General features: G+C 37.8%; 1 protein-coding gene across 4 annotated transcripts in view; it reads left to right on the top strand.

Annotated features, from left to right (window-relative positions):
• Positions 1-227: 227 nt before the first annotated feature.
• FKBP5 (FKBP prolyl isomerase 5) overlaps positions 228-25,574 on the top strand; it is a 112,753-nt gene continuing 87,406 nt past the window's right edge. For 2 of the 4 annotated variants that reach the window (XM_061146529.1, XM_061146528.1), the window contains exons 1-2: positions 228-326; positions 5,747-5,851. The gene's annotated coding sequence lies outside the window, so the exon portion shown is untranslated. Of the gene's footprint in view, positions 327-938; positions 1,097-5,746; positions 5,852-25,574 lie in introns of those variants that run through there. The other 2 variants (XM_061146531.1, XM_061146530.1) reach the window with 1 other exon arrangement.

The following is a 25,574-nucleotide window of genomic DNA, read 5'->3' as shown; positions in this document are numbered from 1 at the left end:
ACACCGAGGCGGAGGTGCAAATGGCCGGGGGCGGGGCCTTATTTGCATGGACGGCGTTCGGCCGCCAATCGGTACGGGAGGAGCGACAGCCCGCGCGGCTTTTGGGGGCGGACTGACAGCCCCAGGGCCCTATGGGAGGCGGGTCCTGCGGCCCGCGGGGGCGGGACTGCGCCGGGCGCTGCCCTGGGGGACTCGGGCCGCTTCGCGGGCGCTGCCAGTCTCCGGCGGCGGCGTCCGGCGCGCGGGCGGCCTGCTGGGCGGGCTGAGGAGCCGGCGGCGCGCGGCTGAGGCAGAGCGACAGAGCGGGCGAGCCGCCACGGCGACAGGTACCGGCGCCATGGCCACGGGGGGATGAGGCGGGGTGGCCGCCCGGCCCCGGGAGCCGCGTTCCCTCCTTTGCGGTCCTGCCGCCGCCGCGCCGGGAACCGCGCTGCGGGGCCGGCGGGGCCGGCGGGGCCGGGACGCCTCGGAGCGGGCGCGCTGGAGGCGCCCAGGCTCCCCCGCGGGAATCCTCTGCGTCCCGCCGGGCGAGCGGGGCCGGGGCTCCCTTCCCCTCTGGGAGGGAGGCGCGGAGCCGGGCGGCCGCGGGAGCGGCTCCCCGCCCCTGCCGCGCTCTCCCTCCGGGAGGCGAGGCCGGTCGCGCCCCGCTGGTCCTCACTCGGCTTTTCTTTTTTTTTTTGGTTTCCCGCCCTGGGTAACAGGTCCCGGCTCCGGCTCTCGTTTCGGCCGCCCTCGACTCGCCCGCAGCCAGGCGGCCCGTGAGCCGCCGCCGCCGCCGCCGCCGCGAGCGGGAGAGAAACTTCGCTCTCCCGGGCCCGGGCGGCGGGAGAAGTGGGCCCGCGGAGAGCCGTGCGCCGGGACGCATCGCGGGCGCGATGGAGCCTCGCTCACCTGGCGGGCCCGCCGAGGGAGGGATAACGGAGCGTCCCGCCGCAGCCGCGGTCCCCGGCTTTCGGTCTGCGCTCCCGGGGCGGTGGGTGTGGATATGCGCGTTCTCCGCCTTTCACCTGCCGCCCCGGGAGGGGGACCAGTGAGTGGGAACACGGCCTCCCCGCGACTGCCGGTAGAGGGGACCGGGGCAGCGCCGTTCCAACAGGTGATTATCCCAAGTGTCAGGTGAGAGCCACTGAAAAGTTGTTTCAGGGTTCGGTAATTCCGTTCACTCCGGGGGCTTTGTAACGCTTTCTCCCATGTGATTTTTTTTTTTTTTTTTAAGGTGTGCTGACTGCAGTATAGGAGTCAAAAACCAGTATTGATTGGGGTGGGTGGGGAAGGTGGGGAGTGTCGCCAGCGTGTAGATTGCCTTCTTTTCATTGACTTGGCCGGGAGGAACATCTTAGTTTAAAAATCGGTTTCTGCAGTGGTGGTGAAAGCATGCATAGTAAGGTACAAGTTGTAAATGGAGAATGCAGAGCTCGAGATATCCTTCGCTGTTCAGGACAGAGTGTACAACGTTTGGCCGCCATTCAGTAAATTCTGCATGAAGCAGTTTGAGCTCGTGGCTTTGGATTTACTTTACAAGAGTGGAATAAGGCTTAGCTTTGAATGGGACCTTTCTTTGCCTCTCTCAGGGCACACAGGAGTGTTTATTTTCATTGTCTTCTCGTTTTGTTAGATTGTAGACAAGAGAAAAGTTAAGCCATATTTTGGTTCAGTATTTTTAATAGTCTATGGGAATTCTCCTTCACCCATTAACCGCCCCCCCCCCCCGGCCCCGCATAAGAGTTTTTATTTTAAAATTCGAGGGTAGAATTGAAAAACTTCTTATTTTTGTGGGGAGTTTTTATGTTATACTTTCACTTATTTTTTCTCTCTCTGCCAGCTGACCTCACTTAAAATCTACAGTTAATGGCCCTGACCAATTTAGGGCATCTATTAAAAAAAAAAAAGTTTAAAAAATAATATATGATTATTTTTACACTTATTTTAAAATATATTATGAAGGTTATTGATAACATTCATTTGTGAGGAACAGTTGATTTAGATAACTCAAGATTTTTCTTCTTATGTGTCTTTTTTTAAATGTGCTGGATATGATTTGAATAAGAGATATAAGTAACTTAAGGACAGTTAGTTTTGATTTAATTATGTTACTTTATTAGTGTTTCATTGAATGGTAATTTTAGTCACAGTTAATTAGTAACACCTTTGAAAGGGGCACTCTAACCAATAGGCTAGTTGTGACTGTTCAGGATTTTTTTTAAAAATCAAAGGTGGTTTTTATAAAATTTTTTTTTATTTCTGTAAAACAACAGGCTTATCTGCTGTGAGTTCTTTGTCTTTCAAACGAACATTTTGAAATATTGGATTAGGCTACTAGTGAAGTCTTCAATTTTCTGTTTATTCTTGCATTGGAAAAAGAACATATTTCGGTTGTTTTGTTTCCTAGTCTTCTTAGCTTAGAACAATCAGTTCTAAGTTCTCTTAGACAAACAGTCTAGAGAAGGAAGAACATCCTCTTTCTATAGCTGTAGAAGAAGTTGTTACTGTTGAAAGCTGAGTTGGCTTTTCAATGCTTAGCGAAGGTAGATTGAGCAGTGACGTGCAAAGTGGGTTTTGTTCTGTGTAAGTCGTTCTGAGGAATCTTTTGAGACTAGGGTTATGGGTGATCTATATAATTGTTGTTTAAAGTGTATAGGAGTATATTAGTCTAACTATGGTGTATAATTAAAAGTTTTATAGCTTTTATCTTGTGATGATGCTTAAATGTACCACATACCATAAATTAAAGCCATATTTCATAGTTTCATTTACAAACGCATGTCTTGGGAACTTTATCTGTAAAAGTGCCTTTTAATTAAAATACTGTTTTCAAACTCAGTTTTTTTCATGTTTTAATTACTGATTTTGTACACTTTTAACTTGCGGTAGACCGTATCATAAAATGGTCAACCACATTATAGTTTCAAAATTAAGTTGAATTCTTACATCTACATAATAAATGTTGGGAGTATTTTTAAGTCACTTAGCCTCAGGTGTGGCTCCTTTTGAATTTGGAGGTGGGCAAATATTTTTGATTAAACCAAGCTATAGAAAAACAGGGATACATGTGAAACAAGCTATGTTTGAGGCTAAATCACATGATACTGTTAGATAGTAATACTTCTTTATTTAACAGTAAAATGCATGCTGTATCTGTTATGAAGAATATTTTCTGTAGGCCTTTAATATAATTTTTCCGAATTCCTAACAGAATTGTACATATTTTTACACACTGAATTCTGTACTTATTTTATGCTGAACAGTTATATATTTTATACTTTTTATAATTCTGAAACTATTTGAACTTTCTAACGTAGCCGATTAGTAATTAGATTTTTTCATTATTTTACATTCTGAATTTTTTTTTACAGTGCATTTTTAACTGCTGACGTTATGTCAGGAAAATTAAAAGTTTAAGGAAAATTAAATTTACATTCACTCGAGACCAGGTGGAAGTTGGTAGGTAAATCATATAACTATTGATTTAAAAACAGTAGCCACTTAAGTGTGGAGTTTTTTTTAAATTTTTTTTGCAAAAAGATGTTTATTTATTGTGTAAAAGATAGTTCTGCCAAATCAGACAGGTTAAAGTAATTTATAGCAGGAGCTTGTGTACGTAACTAACAAGTTCCTAAGGATATTTCAGTAGTATTTGAAACACTAAAATTCAAGCACTCAAATTATTTACCTCATTTTTGTCATGATGAGACTTGACCTGCATTCAGCTGAAACTCACACGTGTAAGGCTATAATCCTTAAACGGGGCAGATTGGTTTTACACTTATTTTAGTGTTCTAGTCTTTTGGAAGACAGCTAGTTAATAAGAGTGAAGGACCACCAGAGGGAGTATGGGGTCTACACATTTGATTTAACCTATTTTCTACTCTTGGTCTGGAAGAGAAACATTTTAAAAAACAGGAATAAAATTTTAGTTCTCTAAAACAGTCAGGCAAAAAGATATTGAAAGTTGGGAATTGTAGCTCTTTGAAACTGCTGTCGTTTTTGTAACACTTAATTAAGGTTGTTTTTTTCTTTTTAGAAAAAAGTACAGCTACTAGAAAAATTAAAATTATGTATTTTCAGAGTGAAATAATGGGTTTTTAAGTAAACAGTTCCACATCTGTGAAAGTTAGGGAACATCTGAATGCTAAGAATGTTTTTTAAGATTAAAAATACAGTCCATTTGAGTTGTATGGTCTTGAAATTGCTCATTTTTTGGAAGGAGGAATAAAAGATGGAGAAAGATCAAAGACTAGAAGAGGGGCTTTTCCCTTTTGTAGTTTGCAAACCTTTGCTAAAGCAGGCGATGGTAAATTTTTGGAACCATTTGTAATGTTCGGTTTGTAGTCTTGGCAGTTTATGTGTGATGTTAAATGAAGAACCACTGCTAGTCCCCTGAATGATCATCTGATTATCAAAAACAGGGTTGGGGATTTCAAATTGATCTCATGAAAAATCAGATTTGTGTGTATGTTTCTCAATGTTCCTGTCTCTGGAAATTAAAGATCCTTCTAGCTGCTGAAAATTACACAAGGAATTTGAAGGTCAGAATGTCTCTGTCACAGACAGTGCTGCAGTTAAGTTGCTTTTTGGAATGGAGGTCTTTTTCTGAATACGGATGAAATGGTCTTTATTCATGTAAATATTAACCAATGGAATTATTTCCATGTTTAACTTTTTAAAAAAGCAAGACAATAAAATAAAATCTTGTAATCTTAACATATTTTGGATTTTACCCCCTAGCATAAAAAATTATTTCATGATGGATGGTCATATTTAATGTTATGAAATTCTAGTTTGGAAAGGGGATTTGTTGTGAGAAGATGGTATTTCATTGATGTGAAATAGAGTAACTTACATGGAGAGAAATTTGTTTCTGTTTTGAATTATACTTAGGTTAAAATATAATATACTTATTAAGAAGAATTGAAATGTCATCTAAATGTATTTTCATTGTGAACTTTATAAGTTTATTTAATGTATCTTTGGGGTTATTCCTAGGTAGACCTCTCAGAGTCCATTTGCGTACACACACATATATACACACACACATAAATACATACACACAGGTAGGTAGATAAATATCTATACTATATGTATTTGCATTATATATGTAACTGGATATGTTTACTATATGTATACATATAAATCATCTATATGAATTCCCAGGCTTATTTATGTGTGAATTCGTTTTTTTCAAATGAAATCTTGCTTCATCAAGAGGAACAAAGTACATGTCCACACAGAAACTGATAAAAATGTTCATAGAATCTTTCTTCACAATAATAATAAAGTAATGATTCATACAATGACAGAGAAGAATCTCAAATATTATTCAGAGCAAGAGAAACGAAACAAGTATGTATTGTTAGATGCCATTTATAAAAAATACAAGAACAGACAAAACTTAGGTATGGTGTTAGAAATGAAAGCAGTTTCTGGGTAAAGGCTGTGGATAACTGGAAAGAGACAAAGGGGAACATTTTCTGTAAAGAAACTCTTCAGTTTTCAAAAAATTAATTAATTTGACTTTGCTGGGTCTTTGTTGGTGGCATGTAGGATCTAGTTCCCTCACCAGGGATCAAACCCCGGCCCCCCGCATTGGGAGAGTGGAGTCTTAGCCATTGCACCACCACGGACGTCCCAAAAGGGAACTTTTTAGGGTGATAGAAATATTCTATAGCTTGGTTTGGGATTCAAGTGATGAAATTCAAGTATATGCTTTCAGGGTAATTTTTAATTTTCATATATTTTTAACTTACAGAACAGTTTCAAGACCAGTACATGGAACCTCCAGATTGATCAATTGGTGGTGTATACATCTGTTCAAATTTACCAAGCCGAATACTTAAGATCCGTGCATTTTATGGTATGTAACTTTTACTTTCTTGAGGAAAAAAGCTGCAAAAATTTGTTGAAGATGAGAATGAGTTTGTTATCTGAAAAAAGTGAAATACCTCAATTTGAAATATGAAAGCAGTGCTTTGATAATAATGTAGAAAAAGAGAATTACTGACATGTCTTTTGTCTCTGTGTATATGTATTTGTGCTGCTTCTCTCTGAAGTCTCATGACAACATATTTCTATTAGAAGAAACAGAATCCTGAAAATGATTCAAGGCACAACTGTCAGCAAGAAAACTGGTTTATTTTGTTATGCTGTGTAAGTCACCTAGGGAATGAGACTGCTGCCTAGTGATAGCGTCCTGGGAGTTAAAGGTACTGATAATTCCTGCTAAGCGAGTTGCACATCTTCAGTGTACTAGGTTTTTCTCAAACATGTACAATCTTTACTGTCCTAGAATTCACCAAAGAAGAGGGAAACGAATTTGGTTGTCTTTTTTGGGTGGTATTTATAATAGGGAGGAAGGAGTGGTGCTTACAAACCATATAAACTAATCTTGATCATAGGTAAGTGGTAAATCTAAGTGGTGAATTTGGTGCTCTCTGTTAGTTTTAGTGCTGCCATAGAGTGATTTGATTTTAGTTAAACTTACTTAAGTCATATCTTAAAATAAGTCAGTTGTTAAGACATTCAACTTTTTTTTCTTGACTTGCTAAGCTTAAATATGTGTTCTTCACAATTTAGGATTGGGCATTATTTATGGATATTCACTTTTCATCCTTTTTTTTTGCATCTACTTAAGAAATTTGTTTGGTTATTTGCTAGAGTGGAAGATGATTTGAAGTAACAGGAGAACTAACCAACAGGCTCAACAAATTAATCACTGATGACTGGGGATAAACACTTATGTTGCCTTTACTAACCAGAACTGTACATATATATTGTCTGTAAATTTTTTCTTTAACAAAATGTTAAGTTCTTTGACGAGAAAAATGACAAATGTCAAACTTGGCCAACATGGGTAATAGGACTGATTTTCTTCCTTTAGTGAACACGCTCATGTTCCTCTGAAATGGCTGGGCCTTTTCTCCTTTTTTTAGACACTAAATTTCACTGGTCTGTTGAGCATGAATAAAACATTATTTGAAAAGTTTTAAGAATTTTGTTTTGAGTTGTCAAGCCTTAACTGCAGGTAGAACTTTAAAAATACTTATAGGTAGCTTTTCTTTTAGATTTTTTATTATGAAAGCTTTGAACATACACAGAACTGGAGACACGAGTATAATGAACATCTGTATACCTATTCTCCAGATTTATAAGTTATCAACAGTTCAGTTAAAGTGCTTTTAAAACTGTTACATTCTCACATATATTGTAAAGCAGTAGTATTAGTATACCAGATTTCACCCCCCGCCCCCCCACATTCTGTTGTACACTGCTGAAAAGCAGTGTGTTTTAGCTCAGAGACTTAGCTTTAGACGATCAGTAATTCTGAAACCATTCTTATTCTTAGTTCCTTTCTGTCAGTTCATAGCCTGGAAAAGAAAGAAATTTTTTAGCTTTTCCTTTATAGTAAATTAGTCCACATACTCTATAGAATAAAATACTATTCATCTGAAAAGTTAGATTATCTTCAAAATGTAGTGTCTGAGGAATGCTTTTGTTTAAATGTTTTGGCTATTATTTTTTCTTTCTCTAAAAACTAAGTCATTGCTGAGCTTTTTTAGGCTCCAAATCTAAATCTTTTTGAGGCCTTCCAAAACTGAGGCCCACATTTTCACCTATGTCTTGAAACTAAATATGTTTAAATACCATCTCTGTAGTAACTGCACACCAACACCCAGTCAGAACACTTTCTTGGCTTTCCTCTTTAGCTGCTCCTGACACTGTTATTCTCACTGGTCATTTTTTTTTTTCCTTACTCTTCCTTTGCTTAAGCTCAGTGAGTCACTAAATCACTTTGTTTCTAAATTTATGCTTTTTTTGTCCTTTTCATTTCCTAATTGTCCTAATTTGGGTAACATGTTAGCAGGAAGTTATCCTTAATCTATAATGAACTTGATATATATCAAAATTAAGATATATTACTAAAGTAAAATAGAGCATTTTCTTCCCTTTCAGAGAAGGCTTCAGTCTTATAAGCAAATACATAATTTTTAAGGCCTAAGAAATCATTCTGTTTGAACCAAGGTGACGTAGATGGTTTCCAAACCACTCAACCTAGTGAATGATGGCCAGCAGGAGTCTAGGCAGCAGACTTTCTTAGATCCTAGAAATGGCCCAAATGAGTTCCTTCTAGCCCAGAATATCTGCAGGTGCTTTGGAGTGGGAGAGATACTGAGTGTATATAACGCATTTTCAGGATGTCTTGTGCTTCTGTGGTAAAATTAAGAGATCTGTTGGCTTACCTGAAAACTCTTCTCCTATTCCTTGTGGCAAATTTCCTGTCCAAGATAGTTCTCATCAAAAAGCCATTATGCCAAAAGTGACCTGACAATCTTATCTCATTACTTTCCCTTCTCTGTATAGGCTCCTAGAATTGAGGTTTGTCAGAAAGATAGGAACCTGAGGTTAGTTGAGAGGATATAAAATAGAAATGGGAAAGTAAGTGATGTCTCTTGCACTTTGCATGAGCAGTAGCCAGCCTCCAGTGGTCTTGGGCCTGAGTCCTTTCCAGATGGATTGTAGCTTATCAACTTGGCTTGCCTTTGGTCAGCTTATGGAGATCTTTCTTCTTTCTGCTCTTCTGGGAATTGTTTGAATTTCCTCCTGGTGGAAATTTTACAAGACGCAATTTTACATTACTGACTCAGGGATAAGAGAATAAAATTTGATACTGTTTTTAGATAATCCAGTATATCTGATTATTTTGTTCTGTGGGAAGTAGGAATAATACAGGGATTCTGAGATGCTTATGCAGAAATTAATGGTTATTAAGAGTGGAAAATGGAGGAGAAAATTACATCATTTATAGGAAGGCTGTTATGGTGGGGATACACATTGGATGAGGAGTATTACTACATGATCTTGGGCAAGTTACAGTTGTTAGGATAGTGGGATCCTTCTCTATAGTACAGAAATTAGAGGTGAGTCCTAGGGTATGGGGAGTGGGGGAGCCTGAAGGGAGAAGGAATGGGATGGAAGAGTTTCCAAGGATTATTTTGGTTTAAAATGTAAGATAATAACTCCATGGCTGATTCATGTCAATGTATGACAAAACCCACTGAAATGTGAAGTAATTAGCCTCCAACTAATGAAAAAAAAAAACAAAAAAAATGAAACAATGGCATACTGAAAAAAATAAATAAATAAAATGTAAGATAAAATCTTCCTGAAGTTTTGGGGATGGCAGCTCTGCCTGTGGTATCACAATTTGGCCCTGAGGTCCTAGTGAGCAGCTGTGCCCCTTAATTCTGAATGCTTGGTGTTCAGCATAGTGCTGCAGAGTAAGTGAAAGTTGAGTTGAGTTCTTAGGACTGATCTTGTCTTCAGGGTGTTTTGTGGTTGGGTGGAGATTAAGAGTCTGGTTAGACCCTTAGGTAATACTGTCACCACCGCTTTGTGATATGGGACAAGATACATAGCTTCTCTCTGAGCCTCAGTTTCCTCATCTGTAATATTGGGAGGTGCATGCAGTGTTAATACCTCCGTAAGGGTTGTGAGGTTTAAATGAGACAATACATACAAAGTACTTAGCCCAGAACCAGGCACATGTCTTCAGTAAATACTAAATACAATTATACTTTCATTAATAAGCAGTTTTGTGTTTGGATAATAAGTTCTGTTAGGTTCTAAGTAGTCTTGTTACAGAATAAATAAGATCCTGTCCTTAGACAAGATAGAACATGTACACAAAAGGTAAGTAACAACCCAAATCCTGTGGTAAGTGACAAATGAGTGGTGTACTTAAGAACTCTTGAGGCAGGAGTAATTGCTAAGCAGATGAGAATTTCAGGAAGGTGACAGAACTCCACCTGAGCTTTGTAGGACTAGTCAGCGGTTAAGGGGATAGGCTCCTTGGAGCCAGACTGCCTGTGTTAGAATCCTGACTCTGCTTCTGTGTAATCTTCAGCAAGTTACTTGACCTCCTTCCTAGGACTGTTGAGAGAATTAAATGAGTTAATACATGCCAAGTGCTTAGAATAGTGCCTCAAATGTGGTTAGAAGACCCAGCATAAGCCAAAAAAACCAGAAACAAGCCACGTAGTTAGAGCATGATCAATTACTGTTATAAATTGAGAGAAGGGAGAATGCATTTCATGTAGAACACTGAATGATAACGAAGGGGAGATATCGTAGATTTGTTTGAAATGATGAAGCCGAATGGATTCGAGGGAATAACCTGTGGAAAATAGTCGGGGATTGTGTTGGGGCAGAATTATGAGTGATTAAAGCAGGGAGTATGACATCTTCTCCATATATTTTGGGGGAACTTGGGAAGATTTTTTGGGTTATTTGTAAAGCATTCTTGTGTGCTATAAATAACGTTTCTAAGTCTTATGCCTCTTGCATTTCTCACTGTCTTTCTTGATTTCAGTATAACTGAAACTGCTATTCATACTAATTTTGACAATGAAGTTCATGATCCTCTACTTTGAACCATTATGGCTCTTTAACCTATCCATTTCTTTTTGTAAACATGTGTTTTGGCTAACTTTCCCTGTTTCTCTCCTTATTCTGTTTGTTTACATAATGCTTACTCCTTTTCTTCAAAGTTTAGTGGGTTTCTGCTGTTTTCCTCTTTGCCCTCAAAAATCCCAGTAGAGATCCTAAATCACCAAAGTCACAAAGTAGAAAGGAATAGGGCAAAACGGTGAGGAAAGTGGGGAAATATTCTCTAGTCCAGCAGTCTTATTTTACAGATGAGCACATTGAGGTCCAGAGGAAGTTACTTAAAGATCCACAGCTAATAATTAGCAGCCTATACCTTTCAGAGCTAAACAAGGGCTGTTTGTTTGTTTTTTTTTTAACTGTCATCCTAGTATGATTCTTAACCGTCTGGGTGGGAGTTAGAGTAGTATCATGAATAATATTTCTACTAAAAACTATCAGACCCCAAGGTAAGAATAATTTTACTACTAGGAATAATGTCATAATATTCACTCTATTCTTAATGAGAAGCCCATGATTACACTTCTTAGACTAGCATTACTATTCTTAATGTTTTAAAACCAAATTCCAAAGTCTGCTTTAGAAAGAAAAGGATTTCTTTTATTTTTAAAGTTTTAAATTATAAATGTAATAGTGTTATATAAATAACATTCTCAAAGAAGTGGACGTTTTGTTCCTATCATGGTGGAACACAGGTTCTTTTATGGAGTGATGGATGGGACCCTAAGGTTAGCATGAAATGTTGGGAACTATTGTCCTTTGACCTCACAGCCCCCAAACCTGTACCTCTGCTCGGACGGTTGTCTCTAAGCTGACATTTTCTTTAGTCTCTTACATTTTACCATATGCCACACGTAAAGGTGGGGAACTTACTTAAGCACTGTACTCTTCTAGATCGTTTTTCTACCTAGATGTAATCTGACAGACTGTATTTTATAAAGCCCTAATCTTTATATAGTGTCAGGATACTCTAGTTGCTCAATAAATGCTTCCTTCACTTTTTACAGAGCACATAATTTTTTTCTCAGTAATGTCAGTTCCTAATCTCCAAATCACTGTCACACCACTTTTCTGTTCTTAAAATGTCTTATTTTAACTTTGGCAAGATGCTTTTCTTGTGTTTTGAAAACTTGTGTGATGTGAAAATACTTTTTTAGTCACTTTAAGCATAGTTTTATCATAAAATTATTTCACAGCTGGTAATATTTTCATGTTCTGTATCCTTCCCCAAGATGAAAGAAAGAATAAGTGTCATGGGTTACGTAAAGATGCCTCAGACCTCTCTGCTCATCCCGCCATATCCCTTAAAAAAAAAAAAAGGCTTCTAACCAGACTCAGTTTTATGGAAATACTTACTTTTCTTTATCATTTTCGAACACCGTGAAGCTGAATTGTATAGTACACAAAGAAGATTTTTCCCGTGTCCTCAGTGCTTTGTATCAGATCCCTTAGTTGTATTGTCTGTGGTTTCGTTTCTTTTTCCTGTCTTCATTTTTCTGAGAAGGATTTTTTTCTCTTATGATCTGCAACTTGTGTTTTGTATTTAGATTATTATTCTTTATAGCAAATTATAACTTCTATTTATGCTAATAGGAAAGAGAAATACCTCAAAATTAAATTTTAGATTTTTTTGATAGCTATGTGTGTAAGTTTCTCTTAGCCTCTTTCTTCAAATTATAGGAGTTTATTTTCTGTTTTTAAATTTTTTTATTGTAAAGTGTTTGTTTTAAAGAAATTTGTTAAATTGTATTTTATGAGTGGTTTCTAGCCTTTGCTTCTAAATTTATATAGTAGTAGTACTATGTAAATTATATTGTGTATAATTATATGTGCACTGTGTATAATACTATATTATGTATGTAATATATAGCATAAATATATGTTAATATAATTTAGCTTTGGGTCTAAGCCTTCCAATTCTCGTATGATGAGAGAGAAAGGAACAATTGGTTTTTGTAACTTTTATATAAATTATTTGGCTGTCTTGCTTATTCCATTTATTATTTTCCATTTTTTATTTGTGGTTTCTGTAAGTGGAGAGCTTTAATATTATACATTCTTATAGACTGTAGTCTTTGTTACAAAATGAATTTATTTTTTCATTTTTAATATGACTGTTTAGATTTTCTGTTCAACTCTTGGTATATTTTTGTTTAGTTTTTGGTTAGATTTGTCAGTTTGGGTTGTAGTTCATCTTCATATTGTTTTTGTTCATTTTATTAATATCTCCTTTAATAAACTATTTGGTATTACCATGTGCTGAATATTTTTGTGTTTGTGTGTCTATAGCTGCTAAACAAATGTGACTGAGTTTTCCTCTTTCTTTAAGATTCCTAAGTATTTTTATACCTGTTGTCTATTTTGCATCTAAAATGCCTATAACAGTAAATAAATTTTAGTACAGTTTATGTGAGTTAATTTTTTATGACAGTTATCTAGCTTTGCCAGACCAATTTTGTTAGAAAATTGAAAATGTTTAAAAATTAATAATTCTCCTAATCTAGTGTCCCTAATTTAGTAATTTGCTTTGATCCTTGTGTCATTTTATCAGTCTTTTATTTTGAGAACTCACCAATGACTTTTTAAAAATGAATCATGAAATGTGTGAAATAACTTTAAAAGGGGAAAGTAAATATACATTTTAGGACCTACATTTTTTGTAAATTGGATTAACAGGTTATTTAGTGATAGAAAGATATCTTTTAAATTGTTTCTTCTATATTCATTGAAAAGATTTGATATCTTGTAATTAAAAGGCAAGCACTATTAAAAACCAGCATTCAAGCATAAAATACTTGAGAAATAATGAGCAGGATGAGAGTGGAAAGAAATCTTTAAATCAGTAATCTGAGGCAAGATATTTTCTGTATTTAAACATTGAATTTAGCTCTGAGCCTCCTGGTAAGCAAGAGAAAAAAGGGAACAGGATGGGTTTCATCGTTACTGTTTAATAAAGAAAACTTACCAGTTTTTAATGAGAGAGAAACCTTTTCTGAGTTCTAAGTTAAAAAAGAGGTTGTTATGTGAATTCTTAATAAGGACTATATTTATATTTCCATTTTTATACCTTAACTAATTACTGCTGTTGCTATGTTAGCTGTCATAGACCATTCATAGGCACTGTAGTTACATTTGGTCATATTAAGTTTACATCCACTGTTGTCAGAAGTGGAAATACCATGGCTAGGGTGTGTTTATATATTGCCTCTAGAATTGTAGCCATTGATGAACAGGAAACTGAAAGCTGAAAGTTCAGGAAATGTGTTTAAACTTTGTGGAAAGAATGTATAGGATACTTTACTGAAATCCATGGCCATTTGAAGACTAAAAAATTATGTGTGCATTTAGTTAGAGAATAATGTTATGGATTCTTACAGTGCTGTTAGATGCTTAAACATGATAATAAATACAGCTTGCACATTGTGTGCCAGGAAAATTGTGCAATGCTAGAAAAAATGCACCGGATTATTATATGTGTTCAGCTATACTCTCAAGAAATGAAACAGCTGGCACAGCAGTCGAATTCTTCGAGGATGTCTTATTTTCAGAGACTTACAGAGTGTTGGTTTTGGTTTTAGTTCCAGGGAAGGAGAGGTCCCTGTTTTACAAGATAGTCCATTTCACTCTTTGGAAATTCTAATGGTTAAGTTTTATTTTCTCATACTGGGTTGAAGTTTGTTCCCTTGTAATTTATTAATATACTCTATATTTTCTTAGTTTTGAAAAGAAAATGGTTAACAGGTAAAAAATTTAAAAAAATTTTTTTAATTATTTAAAAAATAAATAATTGTTTATTATACATTTCAAGTGTTTGGGTTTTGTTTGTTTTAGGTATTATGGCATTTTAGGTGCGTCATGTTGGGGTCTTTATTTTTGAAGTGGTTTAGAAGATTTCTGTCACAGGACATGTGATTAACGTATATGCTGGGTAACCTGTTTTCTTACTGTTTCTATACTTAGCTGTTTTAACAGGATGTGATCTATATGGTTTCAACATTCTTATTGTTTGAAACAGCATGAAGTTTGAGTAGCTTCTTAGAAATGGGAATTTTCTAATACTGTTTTTTTGTTGTTGTGTTCCATTTCAACAAAAGAGGTCAGTTATGATTCTTTGATTTTGTGATTTGAAGTTACAGTCACATTAAATGAGAATTCTATTTATTACAAAGTTCTTCTAGGAAATTTAGCTGTATTATATGTCAGCAATTATCATTTTAATAAAAAAAAGCCTCATTAAAATCAGCCTTTTTTCAGAATTGATTGACTTGGATCTGTCATGTTTTTGCCTCTGAACCATTGGGATGGCCAGGGGGCTAGAAAGAGCTGACTGGTGGGACTAGGGGATGGGCCCACCCCCAGGGTGAGGAGCAGTGATTCCCTAGTGGAAAGTCCCAGAATGCTGTTTGCAGTAGAGGGTGGAATGGGCTCCAGGCTGACAAAAACAACCTCGACCAGGCCAGACCATACGGGGCCTGGTATAGTGAGTTAGGGGGGTGGACTTTAGGCAGTAGCTGATCTGTTTTTGCAACAAAGGTTCTTTTCAAGAAGAGCTCTTGCTTTCTCCTTATGGTAGAGTACATGTTTATTGTAGAAGAATTTAGTAAGTATGTATAAATCTGTACAGAAAAGAAAAATTTCCTATAATCTTTCTTTCCTTTTGAATTTTCTTAGCTAATTTCCCTTAAATTTCATTTACCATCTAAGTTACTTTTAAAAATTTATTTGAAATGGTGCTTGTTGAATTGTTCTTTCACAAAGTGTGTCTCTGATAACTTTTTCAGTTAATTATGAAGGAGATAGGAGTTAATAACATTTAAAGCCCTTGTTTTTCTTTGATGTAATTATTCTATTAATTTGTATCTATTTTATGGGAAACTGTAGCACAGTAGGCACAAGGAGAACACAAACCTGAAAGTCAGAGTGGTTCTTACAAGGCAAACAGAAAAAATGGAGCAGGGACGAGGTCCTTCTGGTTCACCATTATGTTAGTATCATCAGGTACAGTGCCTGACATGCAGTTAGTGTTCCATAGATAATTGTTGAATGAATGGACGAGTTTCTCCTTAAGCACTTTGAGTAGCTCATATTTCCTGCACTATAGATAATCAAGTTCAGTTACAGTCATCCAAAATTAAGAGTCTTTGCTGTGCTCAGTCCTGTTTTAAAAATGAAAGTTAAGATGATTTTTTTAAAAAGATAATGTATGTGTGTGCACACACACACACACACACCCATACAAAAAGTAAAACTCCCTTGTTTCTTTCTCTGAATCCCATTCTCCAGAATTTGCTACTGTTAATGACTGGTATTTTTTCCCTAGATATTTCTTGCATTTACAAATATATGTACATTTTCTTTATACAAATAAAATAATACTTTACATTGTTGTATAACTTGCTTTTTCCCTTAAACATCTTTCCATTATCAACTCATATGTAACAGCTCCATTTATAAGGATTTTTTTAAAAAATTATTTATTTATTTGACTGCAGTGGGTGTTAGTTCTGGTGTCTTTAGTTGCAGCATGCAAGCTCCCAGTTGCGTCATGTGGGATCCAGTTCCCTGACCAGAGATTGGATCTGGGCCCCCTACACAGGGAGTGCAGAGTCCTAGCCACTGGGCCACTGGGGAAGTCCTTGTAACTGCTTCTTTATTTTTAATTGCTGCATAGTATTCCACTGTGAACATGTATAATAATAGTCAAGGAAGTTTCAGTAGTGTGCCTACCCCCTCTTTTTTTTTTTTTTTTACCATTTCAACAATATTGTGTTTAATAACCTTCCACATTTAATTTTGCTTTCTTCTGTGAGACTATCTACAGGATATTTCCTGGAAGTGCTATTGGAGGGCTAAAGGATATTTGCAGTAATACTTTTTATCAGTTCAGTCGCTCAGTCATGTCCAACTCTTTGCGACCCCATGGACTCTAACATGCCAGGCTTCCCTGTCCATCAGCAACTCCCGGAACTTGCTCAAACTCACGTCTGTTGAGTCAGTGATGCCATCCAACCATCTTATCCTCAGTCGTCCCTTTCTCCTCCTGCCTTCAATCTTTCCCAGCATCAGGGTCTTTTCCAGTGAGTCAGTTCTTCGCATCAGGTGGTCACAGTATTGGAGTTTCAACTTCAGCATCAGTCCTTTCAACGAATATTCAGGACTGATTTCGTTTAGGATTGACTGGTTTGATCTCCTTACAGTCCAAGGGACTCTCCAAGAGTCTTCTCCAACACCACAGTTCAAAAGCATCAGTTTTTCTGTGCTCAGGTTTCTTTAAAGTCCACCTCTCACATCCATATATGACTACTGGAAAAACCATAGCTTTGACTTGACAGACCTTTGTTGGCAGAATAATGTCTGTGCTTTTTTTTAATATGCTGTCTAGGTTGGTCATAACTTTTCTTCTAAGGAGCAAGTGTCTTTTAATTTCATGGCTGCAGTCACCATCTGTAGTGATTCTGGAGCCCAATAAAGTAAGTCTGTCACTGTTTCCATTGTTTCTGCATCTATTTGCCATGAAGTGATGGGACCAGATGCCATGATCTTAGTTTTCTGAATGTTGAGCTTTAAGCCAACTTTTTCACTCTCCTCTTTCACTTTCATCAAGAGGCTCTTTAGTTCTTCTTCACTTTCTGCCATAAGGGTGGTGTCATCTGCATATCTGAGGTTATTGATATTTCTCCCAGCAGTCTTGATTCCAGCTTGTGCTTCTTCCAGCCCAGCATTTTGCATGATGTACTCTGCATATAAGTTAAATAAGCAGGGTGACAATGTACAGCCTTAACGTACTCCTTTCCTGATTTTGAACCAGTCTATTGATTCCATGTCCAGTTCTAACTGTTGCTTCTTGACCTGCATACAGATTTCTCAGGAGGCAGGTTAGGTGGTCTGGTATTCCCATCTCTTTAAGGATTTTCCACAGTTTGTTGTGATCCACACAGTCAAAGGCTTTGGTGTAGTCAATAAAGCAGAAGCAGATGTTTTTCTGGAACTTTTTTGCCTTTTTGATGATCCAACGGATCTTGGCAATTTGATCTCTGGTTCCTCTGGCTTTTCTAAATCCAGCTTGAACATCTGGAAGTTCAGGGTTCACATACTGCTGAAGCCTGGCTTGGGGAATTTTGAGCATTACTTTGCTAGCATGTGAGATGAGTGCAATTATGCGGTAGTTTGAACATTCTTTAGCATTGCCTTTCTTAGGGATCGGAATGAAAACGGCCCTTTTCCAGTCCTGTGGCCACTGCTGAGTTTTCCCAATTTTCTGGTATATTGAGTGCAGCACTTTAATAGCATCATCTTTTAGAATTTGAAATAGCTCACCTGGAATTCCATTACCTCCATGAGTTTTGTTTGTAGCAATGCTTCCTAAGGCCTGCTTGACTTCATGTTCCAGGATGTCTGGCTCTAGGTAAGTGATCACACCGTTGTTGCTATCTGGGTCATGAAGATCTTTTTTGTATAATTCTTCTGTGTATTCTTACCACTTTTTATAGATGTTGGAAAATTCCCCCTTAAAGATAGTATACTGCTTTGCATTCATTAAGGACATGAGGTGTTATTTTCTGATAACTACATGCTTTCATTTTGTGGGTTAGAAGAGTTCAACTTTTGAAAATGAATCCTCCTTCTGGTAATATGAGTGGTTCAGTAGATGGATTAAACCAAATATTCCCATTGCCTGACATAAGTAGTTGAAGTCAAGTGGAAGATGGTAGCCTGTACTTTCTACAGTCTTAGAGTATACGTTACAGTGATCCAGATGTGAAAGATCAAAATGTTGGTTTTCAAAGGTTATGTCTCCTTGGGATGTTTAAGCTCAACATTTACAAGTGACCGTCTGAAAGGATGGAAGGCCCTGAGCATTGGTTTGAGAAGTTTGGTTTCATTGTTCTCAGGAGCGATTTTAAGTCCTTGAACTGGGGCGTGTGCTGTGTGAGAGAGGTTTACTGGTGGTATGTACTGAATGAATAGAAGGGAGTGAGTAGGCTGGCGGGCTGTGGTGAGTCAGGAAGGAAAGGAAGAAAACCCAGAATGTGGTGATAGCTGTGGAATTGAAAAGATAGTAGGAAACAATGGACAGTTGGTGGTCCTGTGGATTAAGTGGAGAAAAATGAAGCTTTTGACGTTGTAGGAGAATAGCCAGACAGTACAGATGATGAAGTAAACAGGGAAGGAGCCAATTTTGAAAAAGTTGATTTTCTTTTTAAAAAAATAAAAGTAAAGCTATAAAAAGGTTCTTAAGTATCTATAGTCAGGCAATTCAGGAGAGATTAAAAAACTGGAGAAGGAAAGAGGGAGAAATTAGCTAGATCTGGAAGTCATCTGCAGGTAAAGTTGGAATTAAGAGTGGATGAGTTTTGGGAAAAAAAAAAGAGTGGATGAGTTCTGGAATGAAGTGGTTGACAGGGGAAAAGCTGTTGATTGAAAACTACATTTTGAAAAGAGGTACTTGCAGTGATGGGCTTCCCAGGTGGCTCAGTGGGGAAGAATCCGCCTGCCAATGCAGGAGATGTGGGTTTGATCCCTGGATGGGGAAGATCCCCTGGAGAAGGAAATGGCAACCCACTTTTGTATTCTTGCCTGGGAAATTCCATGGACAGAGGAGCCTGCTGGTCTGCAGTCTGGGAGTTGCAAAAGAGTCAGACACGACTTAGTGACTAAACAACTTGCCGTAATAGGAGATGGGATGATGAAAAGAACAATCAAGAAAAGTCAGTAATCTGAGAAACAAGAAAAGAATCAGGAGAAATCTTACTGGGAACTCACCTTTTTTTTTTAACGGCCTTATTTTTTTAATTTAATTAATTTTTGGGTGCACTACAAGCCATGTGGGATCTTAGTCTCAGAGCAGGGATCAAACCCCCACCCCTGCATTGGAAATGTAGAGTCTTACTATTGCTACCTGGGGAGTCCCTCACCTTCATTTTTTTGCTCTACATGTGATTTTGTGTTTACTGGATGTTTTACAGGTAGCTACCATGTTCTTCCTTTGGTGTAATACCTCAGAAAATTTTGTTGTGTGTATTTTAAAGTTGGGGTTAGTTTTATTCCTGAAGTTGACTATTACACTTGAAAAAAGGTCTTGGAAAAGTAGTCTTGGTGTCATGTGCTATGCGCCTTCTTTGTGTAGTTTCATAACATCTTTCCATTTTGTTTTAGTATCTGTGGGTCCAACACAAGAAAAAAAAAAAGCCAGCTTATTATTGACCAGATACAGTCCAGATACCTTGTGCATTTTAACTGATCATTTAAAAAAATGTTTCTTGGCTTTGGAAACTCAGCTAATAGCAAATGATAAGAATGAGTATCTTTTTTTTAGCAGAACATAGTGTGAATTTAGAGTGTACTGTCCTGTTGCTTGTCAGGATGGAGCCAAGTCACAGGAAATAATCTAGAGTCAAAGCCAGGGACCTGTGACTTCACCAGAGTCAGTAGGTGAAATGGTTCAAATGCAGGCTCAAGAGTCATCCTGTCTGGCTCCACCGCACATGAGCAGTATTACGCCCTTGAATTTCACCATCTGGATATGCTAATAATAGTTCCTATATCAGGGTAATTAAGAGGATCCATCCTGGAACTTACATTCTAGTAATGAGAGACTGGAAATTTTCAAATAAATACGTATGCCAGGTGGTAAGTGAAGGAAAATAATGGTAGGATTGATTGTCATTGTTTCTTGCTCTTTTATATTGGGTAATAGGGAGGGTCTGCCTGATAAGAAAGTGTTTGAACAGAGCCCTGCTGGAAGTGAGGAGGCAAACCAGAGACCCGTGAGGAAGCTGATCTGGGGCAAGAGTTTCAGGTGGAGGGGACAGCAAGTGCAGAAACCCTGAGGGGCGGCGTATTGAAGGTGCAGCAAGAAGGCCAGAATCACAAAGGCAGAGCGAGAGGAGGGGCCACAGGAAATAATCTATCTCTGAAAGATAGCCACCGACCAGCATGTGGGTTTTTTCCCCTTTATTCTTATCATTTTTTAAAGCCTTTGCTGGAGTTCAGCTGCTTGACAGTGTTAGTTTCCGCTGTCCAGCAGAGTTAATCAGCTGTGCATGTGCACACGCCCTCCTTTCCAAATCTCCCCGTTCAGGCCACCACAGTGCACTGAGAGAGTGCCCTGTGCCCTGCGGCGGGTTCTCATCTGTACCTGCTTTATAGATAGCATCGACAGTGTCCATGTAGAGTTTTAAGCATAAGAAGGATTTGGCTTTATTCTGTGGGAGATGGGAAGCTGTTGGGAGTATTACCAGAGTTCATTGCTTAAGTCAGTCTGATTGTCACTTCTTTTCTTAAAAATGCTTCAGTTCTCTATTTCCTTTGGAATAAAAGTTCAAATGCTTTCTTCTGGCACACAGGGTCCTTCATAGTCAGGCCTCTGCCCATTTAACATCATCTGCCTCCTTCCCACATGTACCCTCCACTCTGGCCAAATTGGATTACGTGCAGTTCCCCGCCTGGGTCACAGTGATTGGTGTCTCGGTGTTTTTCTGCACGCTGCTTGTCCTGGGAGACTCTCTCCCCCTCAGCTCACGTGGTCATGGCTCTGTTTCAGGGGGGCCTCTTTGTGCTCCCAGAGCGCCCTGTACCTTTTCTCTCACCGCCCCTCCCCTGGCCACTTCGCTGCAGAGTCTTGTGATGTGCTGTGTTCTTCTACCAGCCTTGATTTCGCTCTTGCCACACCCTTGCCAGTTGAAATTTTGCCCATCCTTCAAGAATCAGCTCAAACACTGCCATCTTTTCTCCCCTTTATAAATCTTTATAAACCTGCCCTTATAAATACTTTGTAGCTTTGTTACACTTAATCATAATTATCTTGAATTAAAATGCTTCTCTGCCTTACCTCACACAGAATCCTCGGCTTGACTCATTTTTAGTTTCTGTTGTAGCCCCCAGTATGGTGTCTTAACACAGATTTCACATTAAATGGATGCTCAGGGTATGTAGGATTTACATGATAATTAGAAAAACTGTTGGGTTTCAAGCTGATAAGCTATTGGGTTTCAAAAGCAGCACGAATGAACAGTTAAAGTGAGGTGCCTATTAAGAAAACATTTATTATAACATAATGTTGATGATGGCATGGCTACTCTGATTCTCTCATATAGTTAGATACTACTGCCAAAAATTAGTGCGCCCCTTTTGATATGTGTAGTTTGGCAGAATGTATTCAGGCATAAATGTCTTTTTTTTTTGAGTTGGTGATATGCCTTCTGTAAATCATCTTCAGAAAATAATGCAAACTAGAGTAACAATTACAATAACTACCTCTACCACTAGTGTTGAAAGTTTACTGTGTGACAGGCACCATATAAAGCCCTTTACATGCATTACTTTATTTCTCAGAATCCAAAGACGTATAGATGCTAGTAATCTCATGTCATGTATGGGGAAATTGAGGCACAAAGAAGCTAACTGACTTGCTGCTATGTTGTCAAGCCAAAATTCCTACACACAGAATTCATACCCCTAATTTTATAATGTGATAAAAGCCTAGGCACAAAACTATTCACAGCAGTGTTACATAGGGTAGATAAATTGGAAGCAATGTATATCATTAATTATGGTTCATCCATTCAATAGATTAATCTTTTAATAGCTTTATTGAAATAAAATTCACATAGCATATTTATCCCTTTAAAGTCTACAAGTCAGTGGTTTCCAGTATATTCACAGTTACACAACTGTTACCATTACCCCACTTCAGAACACTTTATCACCCCCAAAGAAATCTCATACCCATTAGCAGTCACCCCCTTTTCCTGATTACCCAATAAAACCACCAGTCTATTTTCTGTCTCATAGATTTACCTATTCTGGACATTTTGTATAAATGGAATTGTATAAAATATGGCATTTTGTGCTTGGCCTTCATTTAGCATAATATTTCAAGGTTCATCCATGTTGCAGCATGTTATAGTACTGCATTGCTTTTCATCACTAATATTCTAACGTATGGATATATGACTTTTTATCTAACGGATATTTCTGACTAATGTCTAATGGACATATCCGACTAATGGACATTTGGAGTGTGTCTGCTCCTTAGCTATTATGAATATTCATGTCCAGGTTTTCATGTGGACATATTTTCATTTTTCTGGGAATTGTTGATCAAATGATAACTCTTAAATTTTAGAGGAACTCCCAGACTATTTTCCAAAGCAGCTTCGTCCTTTTGCGTTTCTTCTAGCAGCGTATGAGTACTCCACCTTCTTTACATCTTTGACGATACTTGCTGTTATCGGTCTCTTTGCTAATAGCCATCCTTGTGGTTATGGAGTGCTATCTCATTGTGGTTTTGATTTGCATTTCCTTGATGCCTAATGATGTTGAGCATCTTTTAGTGTGCTTATTTGCTGTTTGTAAATCTTGTCTGGAGAAATGTCTGAACCCTTTGCCCCCTTTTAACTGAGTTATTTTCTATTATTATTATTATTTTTTAAATATTTATTTATTTGGATGCATCACAGGATCTTTCATTGTGGCACATGGATTCTCTAGTTGTGGTGTGTGGGATCAGTCGCTCCATGGCTTGTGGGATCCTAATTCCCCAACCAGGGATTGAACCTGTGTACCCTGCATTGCAAGGTGGATTCTTAAACTACTGGACCACCAGGGAAGCCTGTTATTTTCTATTATTGAGTTAAAGGAGTTCTTAGTATATTCTGGATACAATCTCATTATCAGATATTTGATTTGCAAAATTTTTCTTTCATCCTGTTGTGTTTTCACTTTCCTGATGGTGTCCTTTGTAGCACAAAGTTTTTAATTTTCATGAAGGCTGATGTATCTTTTTTTTTTTTGCTTTCAGTTTCACATAAAAAACAGTGCCTAATCCAAGGTCAGTGAAGATTTACTCCTGTGTTTTCTTCAGAGTTTGATAGTTTAGCTCTTATGATGAGGTCTTTGGTCCATTTTGAGTTAATTTTTTGTATGCGGTGTGAAGTAGAGTGTCCAACTTCATAATGTTTTGTGTATTGAGATCCAGAACCATTTGTTGAAAAGGCTGGTATTTCTCCTACTGAATTGTTGTGGCACTTTTTTCAGATATCAGTTGACCATAAATGTAAGAGTTTGTTTATCAGCTCTCAATTCTGTTCTATTGATCTATGTGTCTGTCCTCATCTTAGTACCACACTATATTGATTCCTGTCACGTTGTAGTAAGTTTTGGCACCATGAAGTGTGAGTCTTCCCAACTTTGTTCTTTTCAAGGTTGTTTTGACTGTTTTATTCAGTTTTGCTGTGAACCTATAACTGCTGTAAAAAATCTGTTTTTAAAAAATGACTCCTAAATTATGATGTTGGGATTATGGTGATTTCTTTCCTCCTTCATTTCCTAAACTTGCTGTAACATATAACTATATTATATTTATAATTAAAAAATTTTAGTTTATGGTTTGGCTAATAGAATACTTTTTTTTTTTTTAACTCAACAGGCAACTCTTAGCTTTGTAGCTAAAAACCAGAGTAACCTAACTTTCCAGGAAGAATGTATGAAGGTGAAGAGCTGGGGCATAAGGTTACGGTTAGAATGAGCCAGACTCAGATTTAACACTCAGCTCCATGAATGCGCCTTTCTGTCTCCAGTCAGTTTCCTGTCAGTTCCTTCTTTGCCATCTCACTCTCCATTAAAAGCCTTCCCTCTCACCTTAACTAAGACTTTCCTCCAAATATTTAGGTGAAATTTTTGGAATCTGGCTAGTCTGTATAATTGCCATCTATAAATGGAATGAATGATGATTGAGTAGCATTAGGGCAGGGAGCCAGATAATGCAGTCTCAGCTGCATAAGTCACTTTGATGGAAGTTGATTTTGAGAAATGGGCAGGGGGAAGTCATCCAAGCAGAGTTCTTTACTGACTTCTCTGCCCTTTTGTTCCTTCAACTCTTTGTATCTGTGTATGTTGTTTTCTTAGGAAATCATGGTGAGGGTAGAGATCTGCAGGTGGTGCTAGGGCTAGTTAAAAGTTTAAATAGGTGCACAGAGAAGCAAGCCTGTGACTGCCTCAGTGACAGACTGCTTTTCCTGTGGTGTTTGTCAGTACCGCTACAGAGTGTGTGTCTTCTAAATAGTCTGGGGACTTTCTTTCCAGTTGAAGCAGTGTTAAAATCTCAGTATATTGAAATACTTGATAGGTTTGTGTATCATAAGTGTCCATTTGAAGTTTGTTTCAAAACAAAAGCAAGTTTTACAGACCTGCTAAAAACTATTAATACCAGTGTCAACCACAGGCCAAATTTTTGTAGTAAGACTTTGAAATATTAAGATGATTTGCACTGTATTTTTTAGTTGAATTAATAAGGGGATTTTTAACCCAGATTTTTAAAAGTTGTGTTATATTTATTAATTGCATTTAGAAATGTAAAATCATACTTTTTTATTCTCGTAAGGCTTAAACTTCTTACATATGTTAAAGAAAAATGAGATACTGAAGTTTTCTGAAGGTTTTCAGAAATATTTGCAAAGCCATAGTTTTGACACTGTTTTAAAATCAAATACCTGCCATTTTAGGAGAGAGATGTCTTACTGCCAGTTATAGGTTTTGGCTTTTGTATTGTTATGGAAAAGCTATATCCTTCAGATTTCAGACTGTAAAATTTAGTTCTAAATAATTCTTATTTTATAAAATACTTTCTCCCCGTTTGAAGTTCCGTTCATAATTCTCATGTCTCCCTTTATCTTGCTTAAAAATATACCTGCGGGCTTGTGCTTCTGGCCAACATAGAATAACAGAAATTGGATTTACTCTCTCGGCTGTAATCACATAACTAACAAACAAAACCCCCAGAAAAAAATATATGAAGTTTCAAACACTGAACAACTGGCAGCAAAGGACAATAATTCCCAAGAAAACAGAAACAGATGAAGTCTACAGTTATCGTAGCTTACTGCCTGGAGAGAGTTTCCAGGCTGCAGCATAAGGAGGGAGAACCCAGCCTCAGCCCAGCAGTCTCTCTAGTAGAGGAGACAAAGCTGGAGGTAGGGGAGGCTATAGTCTGGAGAAGAGAGAGCCCAAAAAGAAAACTTAAAAGGTCTGCAGAGTGTTCCCCCTTAAGCTTTCAGATGAGTAATAATTAGTGCATATGTTGTATGGAAGCTACCTAAAGCCAGGAACCACCTTAAGAGAGTAGAGGGAGTAATCCC

Source organism: Dama dama, chromosome 7, assembly GCF_033118175.1.
Source record: "Dama dama isolate Ldn47 chromosome 7, ASM3311817v1, whole genome shotgun sequence".
NCBI lineage: Eukaryota > Metazoa > Chordata > Mammalia > Artiodactyla > Cervidae > Dama > Dama dama.
The sequence above is the reverse complement of the archived record's forward strand: the minus strand, read 5'-3'. Positions and strand labels throughout refer to the sequence as shown.